We start from the raw sequence: 23,477 nt of genomic DNA, 5'->3' as shown, positions 1-23,477 counted from the left end.
ACTGGTCATCGGCGATGTTAGCGAAGGCAGACACAGGGAAAATGCTGTTGGCGCTACTACTGTCGGCGTCGTCAGGCTCGTCTACCGGGTAGCGAGACAGGCAGTCAGCGTCCTTGTGTAGTCGGCCAGATTTATAGGTGACAGTATACGAATATTCTTGGAGGCGTAAGGCCCAGCGACCAAGTCTTCCTGTAGGATCTTTCAGTGAGCATAATCAGCAAAGTGCATGATGGTCTGTGACAACGGAAAAGAGTCAGCCATATAAGTATGGGTGGAATTTCGCAACCGCCCAAACAACCTCCAGACACTCACGCCCAGTGATGGAATAGTTACGCTCCATGGGCGAGAGGGGCCTACTGGCGTAAGCGATAACACGGTCGTGGCCGCGCTGGCGTTGTGCCAGTACTGCGCCAATTCCATGACCGCTGGTGTCAGTACGGACATCGGTACACGCAGCAGGATCAAAATGGGCCAGAACGGGAGGCATTGTGGGAAGGTCGATTAGATGCAAGAATCCAGAGGCCTCATTATTGCCCCACTGAAAAGGGGCGTCTTCTTTCAAAAGCTCGGTTAGTGGTCATGCTGCGGTGGCGAAATTTTTCATGAAACGGCGGAAGTACGAACAAAGGCCGATTAAGCTGCGCACATCCTTGACACACTTCGGAACAGGGAAGTGTGTAACAGCATGGATCTTGCCTGGGTCCGGCTGCACTCCATTCACGTCAGCGAGATGTCCAAGGACGGTAATCTGGCGACAGCTGAATTGGCACTTTGAATCGTTGAGTTGCAGACCGGCTCTACGAAAAACGTCCAGGACTGCTGAGAGGTGCTCGAGGTGCATAGCGAACGTTGGGGAGAATACTATAACGTCGTCCAAGTAGCACAGGAATGTGGACCATTTGAAACCATGAAGAAGGGAGTCCATCCAGGGGTTCCACGGAATTTCGGATCATAGAATGATATGCCTTACACTAAAGCTAAATTTCAGGTTCATACCCTCTAAAAACCAGTACTCGATTCCTGACTTCTCGCGCGCTAGTGATGTCGACATACTTGATGCCTTAGAGAGTAAATTTTCTGAATTTGCATCTCTTTCAGAATCTCTCGTTGTGTCCGTGGACAATTTATGGTGTTTCTTTAAAAATATTGTTCACAACTGTATCGACACTTTCGTACCCATAAAGCAGAAAGTTGTATGTGAAACGAATCCGTGGATGACAAGAGACCTCGTACGACTTGGGCGAAAACTAAAGCAAGTAAGAAAGCAACATAAAGCACGACCCTCAAAGGCTAACGCCGAAAAGCTAACCAACCTGCGTCTACAGCTAAAAACTGGGATTTCGAAAGCGAAAGACTATTATCAAAATGTTGTTTTAAAAAATTTTCTTCTGTCATCCCCGGATAAGTTCTGGCGGCACTTATCGCCAAAGAAAACCCACGTGTCTGATATTTGTGTGGATGGTCTCATAGTGAAAGATAAACTCAAAATTGCAAATGCACTTAACAAGTACTTTTGCTCTGTGTTCACGAGGGATGATGGAAACACACCGCACATAGCTGCTTTAAATGATATTCCACCCATCGATGATCTCGACGTAAACGAAGCAGGTGTACTGTCCTTGCTTCTTGATCTTGATATAAAGAAGTCGCCAGGCGTCGACGAAATACCTAATGCTTTTTTGGTGAGATACGCCGAATGGTGCGCCAAATATCTTTACGTTATTTATAATAAATCACTTTCATGTGCAGAAATTCCACGTGACTGGAAACATGCAAAAATAATTCCCATCCCTAAATCAGGCGACCGTTCATTGCTCCAATCTTACCGTCCTATCTCCCTACTTTGCACTGCATCAAAAGTGATAGAACACATAATATTTAGGCACATCTCAGTCTTCATAGAAAGTAATGGCCTCTGTGACCCGCGACAACACGGCTTCCGTCGTGGGAAATCCACGGTAACACAACTATTAGAAACAGTGCATGAAATCGCGGCAGCACTAGACGGCCAAGGCCAAATTGACATGGTATTCTTAGATTTTGAGAAAGCCTTCGACCGTGTGTCCCACCAAAAGTTGTTATCAAAGTTAAAACCTATTCTCAAAAACGAGCAACTACTTCACTGGATTGAGGCGTATCTTACGGGCAGGCGACAGACAGTCGTTGTTGATGATGCGAAATCAGACTTATCCGATGTGCAATCTGGAATCCCACAGGGATCAGTCTTGGGCCCTCTGTTCTTTCTAGTTTTTATCAATGATATGGTGAATAATATACCAGTTAAAATTCGACTCTTTGCAGATGACTGCGTACTTTATCATGAAATTCACAGCGAGGCAGATCAGACGATCCTAAATTCATCTTTATCAGCAATAGCGACTTGGTGCTTAGAGTGGCAAATGAACATTAACCTAACAAAAACAGTATCAATGACCATTACACGCAAAAAGAAGCCGTTACCCTTTGTATACAGCATTAATGGCCATAACTTATCCTCTGTTACAGAATATAAATACCTTGGTTTAGTAATTACGTCGGACCTTAGGTGGAACAGTCATGTAGCTCACATTAAAAAGAAAGCCATGAATAAGCTTGGATACCTCAGGAGGACCTTGGCTAAATCTACATGTAATATAAAATTATTAGCATTCAAGACTTTCATCAGACCATTGTTAGAGTACGCTACTCCTGTCTGGGATCCTTACACCCAAGCAAGCATAAATATGATTGAAATGATACAGCGGAAATCAGTCAGGTTTATTTTTAATTCCTACCGCCGTCATACATCAGCGCTCTTTTACAGCAGGCGAACCTGGAAACCCTAGAGGCAAGATGGTATCGAGACAGGCTCAAAATGTTATATTTAATTCATCGGGAGCATGTAAAACTAGATAAAAAATTGTATATTACCCCTTGTAGCCGGCGCCCAACGCGTTCATCACATTCATTCAGGTTAGACGAGTATTCGCACCATACCACATTATTTAAGCAATCCTTTTTCCCCCGAACCATCCATGACTGGAACGCCCTGCCTGAAAACGTTCTTCAAAGCTCCACCATATCGTCCTTCATGCACGCACTCATTAATCTATGAACCGAAATGTTTCCCACGAATTCTATCCTAATCCATACACTATGTGATATAGATCATATCATGTTAAGGGCACCGTTAATTTATTTGTGTGTGTGTATAAGCGATTGCGTAATCATGTGCTGTATTGCAGAACTCTTTGATATCTTCCTTCCTTTTTATTGTTGTTTCTTTCTTTTGCATTGTACCAAGATGACGCTTTGCTTGTTTCCACCTTTTTTGTTTCTTTTTCTCCTTTTTTTTTTCTTTCTTGTGTTTCACATGTTATTGGCCCTTGAAGCCTTTATGTATATCCCACTCCTGCCTAGGGCCTCTAAAACAGGCTGGCAGTACGGAATAAATAATAATAATCATGCATTCAAAAGTGGCACAGGCGTTACATAGACAAAACGGCATCACTTTGAATTCATAAAGACCGTCGGGTGTTACAAAAGCAGTCTTCTCACGGTCGAGGTCGTCCACGTCAATCTGCCAGTAGCCGGAGCGAAGGTCAAGAGAAATAGCGAGCATCGTGGAGGCAGTCAAGGGCATCATCAATCTGAGGTAGGGGATACACGTCCTTTTTGGTAACCCCGTTAAGGGGCCGATAATCCACGCAAAAGCGCCATGAGCCATCCTTCTTTTTGAGCAGTACCACAGGTGAAGCCCATGGACTACATGACGGTTCAATATTTTCTTGGCAAGCATTTTGCGAACTTCTGCGTGAATAATTTGACGCTCAGCAGGTGACACTCAATATGGGCGGCGATGAATAGGAGGGTCATCGCTGGTATTTATGCAATGTTTAACAGTTGTAGTTTGGGCCAAAGGACGATCGTTAAAGTAAAAAATATTGTGGTAGGAACACAGAATGTGGTAGAGCTCACGAGCGTGCTCGGACGGCATGTCAGGCGCAATCATTTTCTGTAAGTTGGCGATGGTACAAGTTGCCGACTGCGATGGTAGAGGAAGATCGGATTAATTGTTGTCTACTGCAATAGATGCCACTGAGTGATCCTCGAATGAGCACAGCTGGGCCACAGACATCCCGCATGGCAGCACTTTTGTTGTCAAGCCAGAATTGACCACTGGCAGGCAGATTCTATTCGCCGTAATAGATAAAACTGTATGAGGTACTGTGATCCCATGTGTAAGGATGAGGTCTTGCATAGGAGCCGTGATGTAGTGACCGTTGAGGACTGGTGGGGATGACACTAAGTCAATGTAAGTCAGTGCCGAAGGTGGCAAGCGAACAAAGTCGACAGAACTGAGGCGACTGGGGTGTGGTCAAGCGGGATCCAGAACAGGCAGGTCAAAGCGGAGAGTACTGGCGGAACAATCGATGAGAGCAGAATGTGCGGAGAGGAAGTCTAAGCCGAGGATGATGTCGTGGGGACAGTGATCGATGACTGTGAATAGCACGATTGTTGAGCGATCGGCGAAGGAGACGCGGGCAGTACACATACCAATTACGGGGGCTGTTCCGCCATTGGCGACACGGACAACAGGCGTTGTGGCGGGCGTGATTATTTTCTTGAGCCGGTTACAAAGGTCAGCGCTCATTACTGACAAATGCGCCCCAGTGTCTATAAGAGCAGACACAGAAACACCGTCGACTTGCACGTCAAGAAGGTTCAGATGAGTGGACAGCGTCAGTAGAGGATTTGGCGGCGTAGGGAGCAATGCAGCGTCACCTCGAGGTGCTGCATCATCTAGTTTTCCGGCTGGGAGTGGCGTCCGAAGGGAGTCGGCGAATAGGAGCAATGGGGCTGGCGGGAGCGAGATTGTCATCGTTGGGGTGAAGGCGAATGAGAATAGGGGCGGTTCGGTGCAGGAGAATCAGCTGCAGCATTATCGGAGCATGTGGCATAGGGACGAGAAGGGCCGGCAGGGGGGCGAAAGTAGGCAGTATAAGTGGACTGGTTCGGAGAACTTCAGCGACTGGGACAGTGCTGAGAAATGTGCCCGATTCGATGGCAGTGAAAACAAATGGGCTTGTCGTCAGCAGTGCGCCATTCAGACAGGTTGCGGAACCGTGGTGGGTAAGAAGATGAGGGACGGGGCGGAATCGAAGAAGTCGGGCGAGTATCAGGGCGATGGGCTGAGCAGATGGTGTGAAAACCCATGTTTTCGAACTCCTGGCGGACAACTGCCTGGATCAGTGAAACCGTGACTGCAGATGCATTGGTGGGGCTGGAGTCGAAGGCAGCCGGATAGGCGGCCTCAATCTCTCGCTGGACGATCCTGGTAACATCGCCAGTGTTGTTGAGACGAGGAGCGTCGGCACAGGAAGATGTCGCTGGGGTGTTAGGCAGATGGGCAAACTGCTGATCAATACGTCAGCCTTTAGCGAGTTCCAGGCGGCGGCATTCTTTTATAACTGCATCCACCGTCGCCACGTTGCAAACGAGCAAGTTGAAGGCGTCGTCCGCAATGCCTTTGAGGATGTGGAAAACCTTGTCTGACTCAGTCATGTGTGCGTTAACTTTGCAGCACAGAGCCAAGATGTCCTGAATGTACGTGACATAGGGCTCTGTTGACGTTTGCACACGGCCGGAAAGCGCCTTCTGCACGGCAAGTTGGTGACCGTAGGGGTTGTCGAACAAGTCTCGGAGCTTTTGCTTAAGTGAATCCCAACTGGTGAGCTCATCTTCGTGCGTCTGAAACCAAACTCGAGGTGTGCCACCGAGGTAAAAGGCTACGTTGGCGAGCATGATAGTAGGGTCCCACCGGTTATTGTGGCTGACGTGTTCGTACAGGCTGATCCAGTCATCAACGTCTTCCCCATCTTTGCCCGATAATACGCCAGGATCATGGGGAGCGGGGAGAGTGATGTAGGTTGTCGAAGTGGCAGCAGGTGTCGGAGCCGGGGGATTCGAGTTGTCGTCGCCGGGAGCCATGAAGGAAGGCTCGACGTACCGTCCACTGCAAAGCTCCGTGACGAGGTACAGGGAACGCCCACCTCCACCAGATATGTTACGTAGGAAGGCGCAGACGAAAAGCTATGTACAAGTATATTTACAAGAAAATACGCTGGACTTGGCCAAGAGGCAACAGCCCGCACTAGCCTTTAATCATCGTCGTCGTCTTCACACTGCTCGCCTCTTCGTGATCACATATAGTGTTCCGTAGCACTAACAATATTACTTATGATGCAAACTCAGCCCTTGGCTAGATACACAGGAACTCTCCTGGGCTCTACACCATTTGAGGTTGTTAATGGACAATAATAATACCAAACTCGAGTTTGTGTCATCAGTGTGGGATGCTGGACAAATTACATTAGCCGATGTCACTAAACCTGCTCAGAACAGATCAGCTTACTTTGCCTCTTCCAACTTCTCCTGCACAGCTGGTCTTGCTTTCATGTAGACAGACCATCTGGTTCTTAATTTACAGCTTTGAAGAATAATTTTACTCCACTGTTTATTCCAGAAGATCTTTTGTTGAAATCTCCAGCCCTAAAGAAGGAAGTGATTTCAGAGCTGTCTATGTGCCATCACATCTTGACCAAGCAGTTTCTATTCCCTCCTGAAAAACAAAATTTCTACTTTACTCATTCCTAAAACTCTCACGGTATGTGACCACCTTCCCTCCTCCATCACCTGCACTGAAGATGTGTCATTGTTATAGACTGCTGTTAGTGAATACATCTTGAGATATTTCACCTAATATATTGTTCCATAAGTACACATATTCCTATTCACTGCTTGTGACCCGCTGTGGTTGCTCAGTGGCTATGGTGTTAGGCTGCTGAGCACGAACGAGGTCGCGGGATCGATTCCCGGCCACGGCAGCCGCATTTCGATGGGGGCAAAATGCGAAAACACCCTTGTACTTAGATTTAGGTGCACGTTAAAGAACCCCGGGTGGTCGAAATTTCTGGTGTCTTCCACTACGGCGTGCCTCATAATCAGAAAGTGGTTTCGACACGTGAAACCCCATGATTTGATTTCATTGCTTGTGCGTGATTTTTATGCTAACTTATTGCACCCACACCCCCTGGGCCCTGACTGTATTAAAAGAAATAAATCAAACTGCACTTTATGAGTCATCCCTTTGCAGTCCAATTCTTCACATAAGTAAGCAGTAGGCCTCGAACAATTCTGAAGGTACACAGATCAGAATGCATAATATAAAAAAAAACTCAGCAGTTCACCAACGTTAACTGTGTGCACACTGTAGTCATTATTAATTGTAATGGCTGTTGATGAAATTCGAAATGTACAAGCTTTTACATTGGCAACAATTAACAATGAGTACACCAGACAATGGAAACACAGCACTTGCTAAACCGCATGCCTCCTCTTGATTTATACAAATAAGTAGGGGTGTGCGAATAGCAGTTTTTGAGGACGAATAGAATATGATAGTGCCAGAAGTGAATCAAATGTAGAATATCTTTCAAAATAGTTTGCAAACAATGTACAACCTTCTTGCCAACAATTTTCATATCTCGGTATTCATAAAAAATGAAAATATTCTATCGGCACACCTCACATTATAAACCATGCTTTCTTAAAAGTGCAAAAGAACGACTAGAAATTTTCCGAAAATTGGGGCCCTTCCGAGCATATGTGATCATGCGTTATGGTACAGCGATGATAAAGGTAACATTGTGGATCAGCTTACTATATGTGTATGCCTTCGCAGCCAAATCAGATATGCACTGTCTGCAGCTATGGCAGAGTGAAAAAAAAAAACACTGTCAAGCTCAAACGGTCATAGCAGATGGCAACGCTATTGTATAAAGTATGTTGCAACGAAAGCTATCCTGATTTAATTGGTTGAGAGGACAAAGGTGCTGCATTTCTATAGGCTACCAACCATCGCAACTACGGAATGCCGTGTCGTGACAACATTTTATTGCGAGTGATCTTGTTTAGCTGCAAAGGTATGGTGGCCTGAGCAATGCAATGTGCTCTAGTACGTCACATCCTGTGTGGATGGGGCAAAAGCTACATTTTTGCTTCAATTTCATGCTTGATTGTGCGCAGTCGACAAAACGAAATATTAGCAAAATGTTTGCATTTTCAAGTGGTGGCTGTTCAATTTGACGACCGAATCAAATAGTGACTATTCGTTATTGAATAGTGAGTATTCGTTTCAAGGATGGAACCAAATTGGACAATGTTTGATTTATTATTCAAAAGTTTAGAATATCCGCACCCCCCTACAAGTGTGCCACATATGTCCATACTTGTTCAAGCCCAATTCATAGAGCTGGTTCTGGGAGCCGACATAAAATGCAGATGGGAACTCTTCCCTTGATCTTGCTACAATGCAAGCAGGCAACAGAACTCGGTTGTGTGGACCAAGCCTCTTCCATATCCACCAGGTGAACATCCGATAGGCCACGAAGCGATATTTTCTGCAAGCAAAAAGTATGCATGCAAAAGCCACATCAACAGCATGCTTTGCAGGTCGTACTTGTGGATTTCCCCCATGACGTTGGTGCCATTTTCCGTCACTTCCCAGTACATCTCTTCTAATACTGCTGGGTTCAAGCAAAGGCCTGAAAAGTGTGCATGTCGAGTTATGCAGTCATCGTTGCCTTTTTCAGTGATCTTCGAAATGTCTCGGCAGCATATGGTCTCCACAGCGTTTTCACTCGCCATACACAGCCTACAGGTACACCTGCGTTCATTGCCATGCAACAAGATATTTCTTGAAAGTAAGCGATGTTAGCATTTTACCAATGTAACTACGCAGTGTTGTCCCACCCATTTGTGAACCGCAACGCTGCTGGTACGGTTGGCGCTCATTAGCAAGGGTGAAAAAGCAGTCGGGCAGCTGGTCCAGCCGTACTATATTGCTTATTAAGACGCACACGACAGTTCAAGCACAAACGACCCACTTGGACACAGCTCGCTTAACGCTCTGCAAGACAACAGCACAGTTGTGTGTCAGTGCGGTGTAGCATATATACCAGCAGCCATTACCCACACAAATGTGTTCGCACACAAGCCTCCAGAAAATGATGAATTTTGCAGAAGACGGCGTCTGCATAGCGAAGCAAACAAGCGAAACCGACCACATTTTCAGCAACTAAACTTTTGTGCCAATTATAACAGACATTGCAAAGCACACGGAAAACAGCAACATAGATGCGAAGCTTGAACGCATGTTTCTCGCTCAGTAAAGACAACGTACAATGATGATGTAAGCTTTCACGTACCAATTCATGTTGTGAACGTCGCGTTGTGGAGGTCGTGGAGGCTCTGGGTTGTCCGGTTCCCGAGTTGTACACCTTCGAGGCATTGCACCATAAGAGCCGAAGCCCATTTCATTAGTCATCCGCTCGATGCAAGCACGAAGCGCGGGATCCATTGGCGAGCTCTTTTAGGCACGCTACCAATGTAACTACGCACACCATTGAAACAGGCTGCACACAGAGACGTTACAAACAGCGGTTTCTAGCACCTTTTAACACTTGTGCCCTTAAGGCAGTCAAGATTTCTATCCATTTGAGAAAGAAACAGGTCACATAATAGAGGTGCTATGCATGAGCCAATACAAATGCCCTTCTTTTGCAAGAACAGTTGGTTGCCAAAAAGGATAATAGTGCTACTCAGATAGCCGTCTAGTAAAGCTGAGAAATTATTAGCACTTAGACCAACACAATTCTGAAGCTTTGGTTCACCTCTGTCATCAATACATGTATCTAGAGCAGCAAATAATTCACGGTGCGGTATAGAATAAAACAGGTCTTCTATGTCTATAGAAAACACTAAGCAAATATTATTGTCGCGAAAAAAGGAAGTGATAGCATTCAAGTTAGGAACAAGGAAAGGGTCCTTCACTTCTAGGTTCTTAAGGCACTTCAACAGGAACTTGCTGACCAGCAAGGTCAGCAAGTTCCTGTTTCTGCAACTTCAGCAAGTTCCTGTTTTTGTTCACATTTAAACAAAGCTTCGCATTGTTTAAATGTGAAGTACATACAGCAAAGTTTAACAATGTGATAGTGTTAAGGGCCCTGTGTTGCAAAAAACCTGGTGTCGGCATCGTGCGTCGGACGTTGTTTTGTGAAAAAACAATTCTGAACCACAACAATGTAGGCCCCTCACGTGGTGCAGAGGCGTTACTGAACAAATTCTTCAAAGTAAAATGCATCAGAACAATCGTAAAGTACAACCTGAACACAACCTGCTGACGTGATAGTGTTGGATTGTAATTTGAATGTACCAGGAAACATAATTTTGTTATGCAGAAGCCCAGACACAAACCACTTTTTCAGGTTTCTACCACTCACAGAGCGGTGTGGCCCACTTGGTTCCTTGCAACAACACTATCCAGATAGTGCTCACCTCCGTGCATCCGCAAGAAAGCTGCAGTTGCCAGGAAGCATGACAAGCAGTCAAGGATATTTGAATGCTGTCGTGTTCCACTCTTAAATGCGAAGCTTAAACGTCCTCCAAATTTTTGTGCTCTACATGCGCCAAACCTTTGTTCAAATGGCATACGAGTCACTGCTATCCTGCAGTAAGAAGTGCGTAGGACAGGACGACGTCTTAGTGACCACTTAAGAGAGCATCAAATAAATGTGAAGAATCACTGTGACGGTGATCTGTCTGTTCACTGTCAGGAATGTGGCTGTGCTTCTTTGTTCGGGAATTGTTTGGTTCTAGCCAGGCACAGAGATAAAGATGTATTCGAAATTATTGAGGCACAGTATATCAATCAGAGTGGTCAAAGCTGTGTAAGTACTCCATCTGTCGAACTGCTAGATAAAGAAACGGCCTTTTGGGTAAGCTCAGTTTGACACATTGATCAGGTGTAGCCAATGCTGTGCAGTATCGAAGATACATGTATCTTAGATACTATCTTAGGTACTCCTTGGCTATCTTGTATTTTCATCATGATACATCTGGCAAGACTTGTATCAGTATCCATATTTCTGATGCATGAAAGGCTATCTTAGGTACTCCTTGGGTATCTTGTATATTCATCATGATGCGTCTGGCAAAACGTGTATCAGTATCCATATTTCTGATACATGAAAGAATGTACCGTGTATCCTAAGGTACAAGATACTGGCAATTGCAACATCACCTTGCGAAACTATAAATGTTGGCTGAACTCAGCTTCTCAAGCTTATACTGTTGCCACTAAGCCACCTGAATAAATGAATAATTCACTAACAAATGCTTATGCAAGTAGATAAGTTGAATTTAAGAGGTTATTGTAGCCTTATGTGCTCTCTGTATACATGATGCATCACAAAAAATGTCACTACCAGCGTTGCTGCTGCTATGCACCTGTCCGGTGATCTGGTGTTGTGTAAATGGTAATATGTTTACATACAAGGTAAAACTTCACAGCGGTATTCATGCCATCACGCAGGGGCTTCTTATTAACGTCCTTGTAATTACATGGCGACTCGCTAGCTGGTTGGCAAGCAGAGAGGAGACTCCCATGAAATACAAAAGGGAGAAGCAAGAATCGCTGAAAGCACCGTGTACACAGAGCTTTTCTGTTAGGCGGCTAAAGCAACCCATACAAACTGTTTTGGAATGAAAATGTCATACTTCGAGCAAGAAAAATAAAATTTTTTAGATACTAACAGCCATTTCATTCAAATGAAACAAGGTTGCTTGGAGTTAGGAAATTTCCAAACAAACATTTTTGTTATTATGCATTTGCTGCTACATTATATAGACCTATAATGAAAAATTTGTGAATATATCGAAGTATCTTAAGGTACAAATGGAAAGTATCCTATCGGATACAATAATTGCTAAAAGTATCTTGCATGTGTATCAAAAATACTTGTTGCCAGAGTATCTGGTATCGTATCATGATACAATTGCAAAGTATCTTTACCCAGTCCTGGGTGTAGCGCTACTGTGCATGGGGTATGAAAGTTTTTTTTAGGAATAAATTTGTTGAAATTAGCAGATTGTGTTGTCAACACTTTCTTTCTATTCTCGTCCACTGCTGCTAAAAATGTTTTCCAAATGCCTTTCCTTGTTTTGCATTTTCACATTTCAAACAGGGCCCCAGTGTTCAGCTAACATCTCTGACTGCCTGTTACCACGCTTTCTAGCTGTACATGACAGTGGGCGAAATTAGATTGGGCACTTTCCAAATTGCTGTGGGCTCACACAGTGTGCAACTGTTCGTGACGTGCCCGTTTTTAGCTTGCATCCTTTTGTTGTAGGTCTAACATACTTGCCTGCACAGCACACTTGCCTGCTGTGGTGTGGGGCACGCTTGTGCCTTGAAAGGTGGGATAGGAAAGATTTCTGCATTCTTCTGCGCAGTGTTGTGTACTACTAGACAGCCATCGCTCATGCTGAAGTATGTGTTCGGGCACCCAACAGCCAAGCAATGCGTTGGCATTCTTGCAACGAGAAAGCACGCCGAGAGAGACACCTATCAACCAGCAAATGTTGATGATGCTAAATGCTATGCACTTATAGCCAATACAGCCCCAGTTGGTCTTTAAACCATTACCTTAAATTTGTGAGTTTACGGCACACATCTGCACACCTTTAGTGCAGGTCCTTGCTGCATGCAACTCATTTACTGTTTGTTTTCCTTCTTTTTTGCTTTCTTTAGGTCAGCGACTGTCAAGCGGTGGTCCAAAAAGACGCCTTTAGCCAGCGTGATGTTGTCCTTTCTTGGAGCCTTACAACGTTGATGCCTGGGATAGTAAAGCCCAGTGAAGACACGTCCCGGGCACCACAGAATTTTGTCACACTATATTTACATATCACACACTTCAAATGCCGCTGTTTTAAAGTAAAGTGTTGCACTGTAACACAGCTGTGCCGAGCCTGAACAAGTGAAATGAGGTGGTGCAAGAGTTCTCAGGTGATTTGTGTATGGTGCTAAAGAAGTCTTGTTCGCCCTCATATTTAGTCACGTTCCAGTCAAGACTAGCCACTGAGGAAAGGTATTTTTGTAAATGACTTGCTTGCAAGATTGGTTAGTGCACCGTGCGCAGCCTTTTATTATGATGTTGAAGCATCAAGATAAGAAAGGAAGATAATTCATCAATGTAATTGAAGTATCTTCCAGTCTATACTAATCGTACTGGCCACTAAAGGCGATTATGGTCATAAAGGGCTTGCTTGTCTGTATAATTGTTTAAGCATCGTATGCAGCCGTTTCTTGATGCTTCGGCCCTAGTCACGACAGGTCAGGAATGCAGTAGTAAGTGCCCCTCAAAGGGAATGTGTGTACATGAGCCGGCAAATGCCCTCATCCCTGGTATCCCTTTCCTTCCATATGCTAGTTATCTGCTTCCTTTCACTGAAACTTCTCCCTTGCAGGAGAAGCACATTTGTTAAGTGCCAGTGATACCCATTGTCAAGGGATCAGCCAGGTCATTCAGCCTTGTCTGTGGTGCGCTCTCGGGGAGTAGAGAGTGTTGGCAAGGAAGTACCATATTTATTCGATTATATGGCAGTCACGATTATACGGCGAGGGTGCCCCAGTTGGGGGACCCCAAAAAATTAACTTAGGTATGCACACTCATGTAAGGCAATATAGAGTAGCCGACGAATTCTTTAAACTCAATGGGGATTGCCCAATGTATCGAATAATCAGAAGCCCCCCAGAATAATCGGTGTGAGTTATATGCAAATTTCGCCTTAAGGTGCGACTTCGTGGCAGTGTGAATTTCGCCTTATAATGTCGCTTTTTGGCAGCGCGTGCCGCGTTGCCGTGAAGCTACATTGCAAGCCGGAATTCGCGCTGCCCTGAAGTCACACCTCAGAGCAACTTTCGCAAATAGCCCACAACCTGTCTTTGCTGTTAAATTTTTTTGAGCTCTCTGTACAGTACTGCTTCACATGCTGTGTTTAATTAGTTGCTACAATTTGCGCTGCTGTCTAAAATCTGAATCGCTGGATATCTGGCGCCACTGCCAACATATTTAAACGCTAACTGAATATATCAGCCCCATATATAAAGTGGGGGGTGACTTCAAGGCTAAGCATTCCGGGGAAAAAACCTCGCCATTCATTCAAATAAATACAATACCTTGTACAGGACATTAGGGCAAATCACTCAATCGTTCAAAGGAACTTTTATTTCTCCATGAGACTTACGGTGGTAATGAAAAAAAATCCACAATTTGCAGCTTGACGAGGCTCCTGGTCCCTTGAGCATTTGAAGGAAGTAAGCCGCGGTACACTTGTAAGTGATGTATGTGCAGGAAGCAGCAGATCACGATGGATAAATCCGTGGACTATGCAAAAAAGTTAAAAGAAAAAGACACTTATAAAGGCAAAAAGGACTCAGCTGAGATGCACCACTGTGAAAAGTTTGCAAAGCACAAAAAATGCAAGCATGTTGCAAAAGAAATAACTTACCTGCGTAATGAAGGCGACACAAGGGGAAAAACATGTGAATAGCCTTATACAGAGATAAGATACATTCACAAAACTCATGATCAACAAGGGGACACAACATTGCCTTTCAGAGCATATATCAAGGAATGCAATCAAGGTTACTTCTAACAATTAAATTCGAGCAGTTCGAAAAAAAGCCCTACTATGCATATGCATCTCCTAGCCCTTTAGAAACTATCTGTTTGAGCTGTAGAGCTGCCTTCTTCATCCACGTGCTTGGCAATTTATTTGTTTGTAAATATGGCATACTATCACAGGATGATTTTTGTTTTTGAACATCTTGGTCTTCTCATCTTTGCACTGGTGACGTCATGTAGAAACTGTACTTTATCACCTGCAGGGGCATGAAATAGATGCATCATGCTTTCCAGGGGGTAGTTTCTTCTGCTTTCCTGACTTGTCACCTATTATAGTAAGTTTTAATATAAATGTGAGTATACTAATACCTATTACGTCTTTCTTTAAATAGATGTTGCACTCATTTCATGGTCCCAAAACACATTTGCAACAGTCACACTTTTGTCATTCCTCTGTTTAGGCGGCAAGTCATTTCAACCTTTCACATACGTTGTGTTCTCATCGTAGTACAAGTTGCCAAGGGTTGCTATATCTTAAACTGTGCCACAGGTGATACAATCCCATTGTGCCAGGCCACATGCCAGCAGTTAATGGAACATATTATTTATGGCTTCTTGTTTGTTTGCGTATGAGGCCATACATATACAGTACAGTCAAATTATTATGCAGCTTGCAGTGACATGCAGATGTAATGATGGAGGCTTGCATAGTATATCAAGAATTGAAGGTGTGAAAAGTCAGCCTGGATACATCTTGCATTTTCCCCATCAAAGTTCCTAATCATCATATGGTGGCTAAGGGAGTGTGTGTGTCTGAGCGTAGTCCATCACATCTCCACATCATCATGCAAGAACGGTGCTGCTGTCAGTAGAATGGTGCTCCTGTCTACATCGTCATCCATACGCAGTGTAGACAAGCATCTTAGAGGGTATCTTTGCCGAGATTAAGCTATGAATTATGCTTAGAAATTGCCGTTCTGAACAGTGAAAGCAAAGGTGCATGGGGAATTTTGCTAGTCGAAAATATGAAATGCTTGGTTTTTCTAGCTTATGCACAAAAACCTAGCCGGCACTCATGTATTGGCATTACTATACAATAGTGGAGTAATTTTGAAGTTTTACGCTGTGAGCTAGTGTGTGGTTTCTTTTTCGTAGATTCCGTGCAGCCAAGTATAGTTTGAATCTAATAAATTATGAGGTTAAACGTTGAGAAGCAATTACCATACGTATTGTGGTGACCTCGTTGAGTCCTTTAACATGCACCTAAACGTAAATATACGAGGGTTTTGCATTCCAAACCCATTTAAATGATGCTGCCACAGAAGGTAATAGAACCCGCGACCTCATTTTTGGCAGCACAGTGATAGCCACTTAGGCGTCACAGCCGGTAAGAACCGTTTGCAGCAATAATGCTGCACTTGAAGCTGAACTTATTGCTCCCATATGATACAGTCTTGATAGTTCACCTCTCCTAAAGATTCATGAAAAATCTTGACTACATTTGACGCTGTAGCTGGCAATATTTTGCCTATTTCAGCAACAAGCGAACTTACCTTTCCTGCTGAGTTATTGTGTGGCCATTAGTTCCTTTCGTAGAAACATACTCACCTCCTATCGAACTTTATTGAAGGTGATGGTACAGTCTAGTTTTTGTACAACGAGAATATGCAATTGCCGTAGAAGCTTCCATTGCTAGATTCTGTGAGCATGAGGCACGATTGTATGCACTGCCTAGCTCACATAAATCTTGAAGCCATCGCAGTTCGTGCAGATAGCCTCATTTACAGCTTTTTGTTTTTATGTCTCCAAGTGTAACATTATGGTGATTATCACGTATGTACATTATGTGACCACAGTCCCAAATAATGTTTCGCTCTTCTTTTCTTGGGCATTGTAATATAGAAATGAGCAAAGGCACCATATCATTGCATTTTTGGTTAGCATATCTTCATTGGCTACCTAAGTGAAATAACGTTTGAGGAGCTCTTAGTAAAAGCATCGTTGGCACGCAACTGATGTCCGCTGCTGCTCTTGTCAGAGCTGAGAACAGTGCTGGTTTAGACCCCCTGACCTACACTTCAGAGCAAAGAAATAAGTGTGCGTGTCAATCTTCTTTGAGGCAGCAGTACTGCCACTAATTGATGCAGTCTCCGTTATTCAGCCTCGGAGATGTGCTTCCACCTCTTTTAGCAACTTCTAAACACGCAATAACAGACACCTGTAGCTTTTCACTGCACAAACTGGTTGCCACAGGTGACAACTGTTCACTCTGCCTGCTTTATTTGTTGTGCGCCAGCTGCCAGAACACCAGACAGTACATGCCGTTCGGGACTTTTGTACCATTCTAAAGAGCACAGTGTCACTTTTGCACTATGATGCAGAGAAGTTGTAAACAATGTTCCAGATGAGTTGCTTCACACACCTACTCCTCTAGCAACCATGTCATGTCTTCACAAGCAAGCAGGCTCTACTGTAATGTCGCATTCATGTGTGTTCAAGAGCTGAACTGAAATAGAAGTCTACTACAAGCCTTTCTCAGGAAAGAAAAACATAAATAAATCAAAATGAAAAATGCTCTCGAAGGTTGAGATCGAATGGCTGGTTTCTCAAGATATCAGTGTTAACATAAAATCAATCTTAAAGGAGTATGAATGCATCCTGATTGCACGCATATGGCCAAATGCAATGGGCTCGTGTTCCCGGGAGTTGTTATTAAATGTTAATGAATTTATAAGCGAGTGTCCAGAGTTTATCAAAGATAGATGGCATTGCAACATCAAAAGAGAAATTTTGCCTGTATAATTAAGAGTTCCTGATAAACAGATTTTGTAATAAATATGTTTATTTGTAAATCTTGCTCAGTTCTTGTTTCGTGTTCTCCTTTGTTTATAGTTCACAGTATTTGCCAACGCACATATAGCACGAATAACAGAATTCACTTGAAACGTGACTATAGGAAAACTGACCAATTCAGGTCAAGTAATGCCGACATTCATTTTCACAAACCAAATTGGCACAGGACATTGCAGGTAAAGAAATCGGCATGTCACGTATTTACTCTCATTTGTCTGTGTCTTTAGCCACCCACCGACACTTATTCATGCAAGGTGCCGCATTCCACAAATCTAGCACATGCTTTTCTTTCATTGCATGGTGACCAGCTCTTGAAACATTACAAAAATGAAATTCTGTGGTTTTACATGCCACAACCACAATATTAGAGGCGTGCTGTAGTGGGGGGCTCCATAACAACTTTGACCACCTAGAGTTCTTTGACGTGCGCACAATGCATGGTACACAGTTTTTGCATTTCACCCCTGTAGAAATGCGGCCACCGAGGCCAGGATTTTATCCACCGCCCTCGGGCTTAGCAGAGCAATGCCAAAGCCATTGCGGCACCACAGCGGGTAATATACCTGAAACCATCCTTCAAATATAATGCGATCCTTCATCCCACTTTTGCAGCCCAGTATGCAGCCAGCGCAACATTCACTCTACCGAGTGTTGTGGTATGACCCACGCTTAGACCTCTGGTAATACAAGCTTTTGCCACAAACCTGGGAAATGTTATTCATAACCTGCTAGTGATATTACGATATTATCTGCGAGATGCCCAAGAGACGAGCTGCCGCAAGAACGACGAAGGGGGTCTGTGCCCTTGGCGCAACTGAGTGTCGACCTGGCTCTCTGGCTCCGCTGCAAATAGCCTGTAAATAGCTTCTTTCGTCTGTGTCTTTCCACACGTAACATTCTGGTGCAGGTTAGCGGTCCCCGTCCTCGCCACGGAACTCCGAAGTGGTCGGTACATCGAGCTTGTCACCATGCCTCCCGGTGACGAGACCGCCTCTGCAATGGCTTCAGCTTGTCCGACTATTCCAGTCGTCACGGTTGCCCAACATCGCGACCTCTCTGGCCTGGAGGGACAGGGTGTTGACGAATGGATCAAATGTTATGAACATGGCAGCGCTAACAGGTGGGACCCAACCATTATGCTCGCCAATGTCATCTTTTATCTCGGCGGCACCCCACGCGTGTGGCACCAAACGCATGACGACGAGATAACCGGTTGGGACAGTTTCAAAGAAAAGCTACCGGAACTGTTCGGCGACCCCATTGGGCGCAAGGCTGCCGCGAGAAAGGCTCTTGCGTCTCGTGTTCAGTCATCTACAGAGCCGTATGTTTCCTACATCCTCAATGTCTTTGATATATGCCGCAAAGCTGACGATGCTATGCCTGTAGCAGATAAAATGGCGCATGTGCTAAAAGGCATCGCCGACGACGCTTTCAGTTTACTTGTTTTCGGCAACGTTTCGGCTATCGACGCCATCATAAAAGAATGTCGTCGCCTTGAACAAGCGAAGAGCCGCCTTATCTCGCACCACATCACGCAGCTACCCAACAGAGGCTGCTACATTGACATGTGGGGTTCGACCGTGTCAGACTACCACCTGTGACGACGTAACCCGTATTGTTCGCCGCGAACTCGAGGCCGCCTGTTCGCCAGCTTTCTCAGCGACGCCTCCCGATGCACCAGCAACCACGATTGCGATGATTCAGGCCGTCGTCAGACAGGAATTTGCGAACATGGGTCTGAAATCCGTGTGTTCAGCTTCTCAACCCAGTGTTCCCCAGTTCTCTAGCGGCCCTCTTCGTCCCCGGCAGTCCTTTTCTGCCACATCGCGCCCGTCCGAATGGCGTACCCCTGATGACAGGCCGATCTGCTTCCACTGCTGTCACATCGGCCACGTCGCTCGTCACTGCCGCAACCGATGGCCACCACCTCCTCGGACATACACCCGCGCTTATTCTCGCACCCTTGGACCTTCTGTTCCCTATACTACCCACCATGAACCCACTGCTGCTGATGCTCCTGCTCCGAACCTTCGCTACAGCCGCTCGCCCTCACCTCGACGCCATCAGTCACGCTCACCCCAACCCCGTCGCTTCTCTTCACCGCTTATCACCTCCCGGGTCCAGCCAGAAAACTAGGCACTGCAGATTCTGGAGATGAAGCTGCATTGTCGACCCTGCCCTCAAATCCTCTGCTCACGTTACCTACGAACCAAGACCTTCTTGACGTTGACGGCTGTCCTGTCAGGGCACTCATCGATACAGTAGCACATCTTTCTATTACGAGTGCTGCCTTCCGACGACGGCTGAACAAGCTCGTCACCCCAGTGTCGGCACGTGTCATCCACGTTGCGGATGGCGGTACTGTGCCTATCATCGGAATGTGTACGGCACGTGTCAGCATCGCCGGCCGCTACACTCCTGTGCTCTTGACCGTGATCGCTCACTGCCCCCACGACCGCGCATTCTGCTCTTATTGACTGCTCTGCCAGTACCCTTCGCCTTGAGTTACCGATTCTCGCCGAACCATCTGACGCACCCCACTGCCGCTTATGCCCCATCGGCTTTCTTCGCCTGCCGCCAAAGTCAATAGCCTATATTGAACTGTTGTCTTCCCCACCAGTTCCTGATGGCAAGTACCTCGTCACTCCTCTGCGCAGCATTCCACTACAGTTTGACGTTACCGTGCTTCACAGTATAGTTACTATTACTGCGAACTGCACTCGCATGCCTGTCTTTAACTTTAAATTGGCAAAGCAAATTCTACCGCAAGGTATTTGCCGTGCCAACGTTCATTGTCTCGGCGACCATCACGTGGCAGCGTTATCGACCGATGGTTCTTGCGAGCTCAGCAGGCCCCCCGCGCCAGCTTCGGGCGCCGATCCCAACATAAAGAAAATGGTTGCAACGGACCTGTCCTCTGCGCAGACTGAAGACCTTTGCCAAGTATTACCGTCCTACCGAGATATTTTCGACTTCGACGATCGCCCCTTTAGGCCAGACGCTCACGGTCAAGCATCGGATTCTTACTGGCGATGCTACACCTATTCGCCGATGACCGTATCGAGTTTCTGCGTCGGAACGCCGAGTAATTCAAAGTGAAGCGAACAAAATGCTAGATAAAAAGATCACTGAGCCTTCTTGGAGCCCCTAGGCGTCACCTAAGGGGGTTGGTTAAGAAGGACGGCACGTGGCGCTTCTGTGTAGACTACCGTCATCTGAGCAACATCACTAGGAAGGACGTCTACCCGCTCCCACGTATAGACGACGCCCTTGACTGCCTGCACGGTTCCAGCTATTTCTCTTCTATTGATCTTCGTTCTGGATACTGGCAGATTGCTGTTGACGGTATGGACAGAGAAAAAACCGCGTTCATCACACCTCATGGCCTATACCAATTTAAAGTAATGCCGTTTGGATTATGCAACGCCCCTGCCACCTTCGAGCGTATGATGGTCTCCTTGCTTCAAGGTTTCAAGTGGTCCACGTGCCTCTGCTACCTCGACGATGTCATCGTCTTCTCGGCAACGTTCGGCACTCACCTTGAGCATCTAACAGCTATACATGATGTATTTCGAAAGGCGAAGCTGCAACTTAACTCGTCCAAATGTCGTTTTGGCCACCGCCAGATTACTCTTCTGGGCCATCTCGTTTACACTTCCGGAGTACAGCCTGATGCCGACAAAATTCGCGCTGTCCGAAACTTTCCGGTTCCGAAGATAGCCGCAGACGTTCGAAGTTTGGTGGGGCTATGCTGGTACTTTTGTCGTTTTGTTCAAGATTTTTGCGGCAATTGCTAGACCCCCCTCACTAATCTTTTGAAGGAAGGCGTCAAATTCTCGTGGGGTACTTCGGAAGCCGCCACCTCCTCTCGTCTCGTCGCTCTTCTAACCTCACCATCCATTCTCGCCCACTTCGACCCCGATGCCCGTACTGGATTGCGTACAGATGCCAGCGGTCATGGCGTAAGTGCCGTCTTAGCCGAGCGTCAGCGTGGCCAAGATTGCGTTATTGCTTATGCGAGCCGCCTCCTAGCACCTTCGGAGCACAACTATTCAATTACGGAACGAGAATGCCTTGCTGTTGTATGGGTAGTTGCGAAGTTCCGTCCTTACTTTTACGGTCGCCCTTTTTTCCGTAGCCACTGACCATCATGCTCTGCTGGCTCTCATCGCTAAAAGATCCTACTGGCCGGCTTGGTCGATGGGCTTTGAGGCTACAAGAATTTTCATATTCCGTGGTAGACAAGTCTGGTCGCCTGCACCAAGACGCTGACAGCTTATCGCGTTACCCTGTTGACGACACTGACTCCTCCAATATTACCAGTGCTGCTTGCCTATTCTTTCTATCACAGCTGCTTCATTTCGCTGACGAGCAACGTCGTGACGCCTACATCAGAGCACTCATTGACCGTTTTGAACACTCTCCGGCCGATGCTACTCTACGCCTCTTCGTCCTCCGCGACAGTACTCTGTACCGTCGTAACCTTCATCCAGACGACTCAGAGTTCCTACTTGTCATACCTAAACACCTCAGCTCCACCGTTCTAGAAGAGCTTCACGATGCACCAACGGCAGGCCACCGCGGCATAACTCGAACCTATGACCGTGTTTGTCGCCGTTTTTTCTGGCCGGGTCTCGCCCGTTCCCTGCCGCTTGTGAACTTTGCCAACGACGGAAGAAGCCTTCCCAGCTCCCCGCTGGTTACCTGCAGCCGCTCGACATCCCTGCCGAGCCCTTCCAACGTGTTGGCTTGGACCTTCTCGGCCCATTTCCGGAATCTACATCAGGAAACAAGTGGGTTGCAGTCGCGGCGGACTACGCGACTCGCTACGCCGTAACCCGTGCTCTTCCGACCAGCTGCGCAACTGATGTTACGGACTTCCTCCTACATATAATTTTGATGCATGGTGCTCCGCCTCAATTGCTAACAGACCGTGGCCGTACGTTTTTGGCCAGTCATTGATGACATCATGCGTGCCTGCTCAATACAGCATAAATTTACCACCTCCTACCACCCTCAAATGAACTGCTTCACTTCACTGGACACTTCTTCCGTCCACCACATCTTCAACTAGCGGTTATGCCTGTGATGCAATACCCTTGCTGACCATGCTCGCCAACTTTCGCGCGCTCGTCTACAAGTGTCTCAAGACCAACAGAAGCAGCGCTACGACTTCCGTCACCGTGATGTCCATTTTGCGCCCGGTACCCTCGTGTTGCTTTGGTCACCATCGTGTAAAGTTGACCTTTGTGAAAAACTGCTTTCCTGTTACACAGGGCCGTATCGCGTGCTCCGCCAAGTGACCGATGTCACCTATGAAATCGTTCTAGCCACGTCCCCTACGTCCTCTGCTGGGACAACCAGTGACGTTGTCCACGTCGCCCGACTCAAGCCCTATACCTCTCCACGCAGCTTGATTATTTAACAGCGCCGGGACGGCTCTTTTGCCGCCGGGGGAGGGGGGGGGGGGTAGTATTACGATATTATCCGCGAGATGCCCAAGAGACGAGCCGCCGCGAGAACGACGATGAAGTTGGTCGGTGCCCTTGGCGCGAGCGAGTGTCAGCCTGGCTCCGCTGTAAATAGCCTGTAAATAGCTTCTTTCGTCTGTATCTTTGCACACGTATCAATATCATAAACAGTCACTGGACGACGCCATAGGAGGTGCTACACTTCGCAGAGGGACTTGAGGCAATAAAACGTGTGCTGGAGTAATCAGATGTGTGAAGCAGTTACCTTGCGTAACGAGATCTCCTGTTTGGGAACATCGAACACTGCATTCACACAGTAAATATTGGCTACTGAAAGGCTGCTGCATTTTGACCTTGTGTACTAATTTGTTCAGTGAAGACGGCAGTAACAAAAAAAATGCCTCTGACATAATGGCTATAGCACCGGGTTTCTTTACTGGAAGAACTGGGTTCTAAATGAAGCGTTGGAAGTACAGTTTTTATATACATATATATGAAGAAATGACATTTCTGATGGTTGAAACCTCATTTATAAAATCCCTTTTTGCATGATTTCCCAGTGCCATAATTCGTTATCAAAAACAAAAAATCCCAATGCAGTTACGCTCCGTTTTTGCCAGTTAATAGGGTCCCGGAAAACACAATT

General features: G+C 46.0%; 1 long non-coding RNA gene across 4 annotated transcripts in view; it reads left to right on the top strand.

The window, feature by feature from the left end:
- LOC126528369 (uncharacterized) overlaps positions 1 to 17,359 on the top strand; it is a 51,947-nt gene extending 34,588 nt beyond the window's left edge. For all 4 annotated transcript variants that reach the window (XR_008611919.1, XR_008611920.1, XR_007599005.2 and 1 more), the window contains one exon: positions 12,632 to 17,359. This is a non-coding gene — a long non-coding RNA (uncharacterized lncRNA). The remainder of the gene's footprint in view (positions 1 to 12,631) is intronic.
- Positions 17,360 to 23,477: the final 6,118 nt, after the last annotated feature.

This window comes from Dermacentor andersoni, chromosome 9 (genome assembly GCF_023375885.2).
Source record: "Dermacentor andersoni chromosome 9, qqDerAnde1_hic_scaffold, whole genome shotgun sequence".
NCBI classification, from domain to species: domain Eukaryota; kingdom Metazoa; phylum Arthropoda; class Arachnida; order Ixodida; family Ixodidae; genus Dermacentor; species Dermacentor andersoni.
Note: the sequence above shows the minus strand (reverse complement) of the source record. Positions and strands in the feature narration are given on the sequence as shown.